The sequence below is a fragment of the Orycteropus afer genome, unplaced genomic scaffold (assembly GCF_000298275.1).
Source record: "Orycteropus afer afer isolate SDZICR_OR568_19922 unplaced genomic scaffold, OryAfe1.0 scaffold00456, whole genome shotgun sequence".
NCBI classification, from domain to species: Eukaryota; Metazoa; Chordata; class Mammalia; order Tubulidentata; family Orycteropodidae; genus Orycteropus; species Orycteropus afer.
In genome coordinates this window covers 174,633-176,015 of record NW_006922043.1, presented here as the reverse complement: position 1 = coordinate 176,015, position 1,383 = coordinate 174,633, and positions in this window count along the sequence as shown.

Here is a 1,383-nt window from a genome sequence, read left to right as displayed (position 1 = left end):
CTCAGGGGTCCAAGATTATCTTCTGTGTCTGTGTTAATTGGTTTCCCTTTTCTTTGTTGAAGAGGGTCTGTGCAATCCTTCTGCCTAGTCCGCCATCTTTCCGGAACCAGTTTGTTTGTTTTTTATCTTATTCAGTGGGTTATATCATATTATTATCGTCAACTAAAAGAACAAATCCATATATTGATGAGGAAAGATTTATTCTGAAAGGAAAAAGGGAAAGGAAGTATTCCAATAGGAGAGGGGTCTCCTGGAATAGAGAGCACACTCTGACCGTAAGATCTGCAAGCGTGTCAGAGTTAGGGAAAGGATATTGTTTTTTTGTGTGATAGAGACTGAGAGTGAACAAGGCTAGAAAGAACCCAGGTGCAGAGATGTGTGGTAAGTAGAGGCATCATCAGATAGTAAGTCAGAAATCTTCATGCCAAGGCCAGTTTGCTCTCCAGGAAGGGCCGTTTGGGAGAGGTAGTGTGTTGGCTCAGACTGAGGGTGGGCCAAAGTTCAGGGACTTGGGGAAAAAGAGAAACTTCACCAAAGTTTGGTCAAAAAGCACTTTGTTTCTGATTGATAAGAGGGAATGAGTCATTCAGCTACTCATCTATGAAGCAAGGATTGGGAATTGGAGTCTGCATCTGGCTTGTCCCAGGGAACAAGGGAGCATCCATGAGTCCCATCTCAGTCACGTGAGAAGGACTGGTCTGTGCACTAAGCCATTTTCCTGAACACAAAGTGTGGAAATTCCTTTAACCATCACTGTTTTCCAGGGTCACAGGGCTCAGGTGGAATTCAACATTAGCAGTATCATTATTCATTTTGTCTTAGTGAAAACACTAGACTGACACTATTAGAAATTAAAACAAAAATTGTATTGAAGGAAAGACTTCATTTCACAAAATGTGGTTACATGGCATCCTACCAGAGGCTGTGGCTATGACGAGGCATGCACAGGAAGCAGTGAGGTTTTTATGTGGCAAAGCAAACAAAGGTCAACAACTTCACCTCAAAAACTAAGCACAAAGGAAGGAAGGGAAATTTACAAGGAATAGTCAAACTACAAACTTTCTTAGCATCAATTCCTCATTGTTGTTGTTGTTATGTGCGTAGTGACCCCTTCCTATCTCCTGATACAGTTTGACTAAGTCCATATTTCTAAAGAACACTATGTAAAGATTTTGAGGCAGGGTTCTTGTGATTGATTGTTGTTGTTGTTATATGCTGTCGAGTCGGAACCAACTCATAGTGACCCCTCCTTGGGTTTCCAAGGCGGTATCACTATGGAAGTACATTGCCCAACCTTCCTTCTGAGGAGTGGCTGGTGGGTTTGAACCACCAGCCTTCTGGTTAACAGTCAAGTGCCTTAGGCACTATACTACCAGAGCTCCT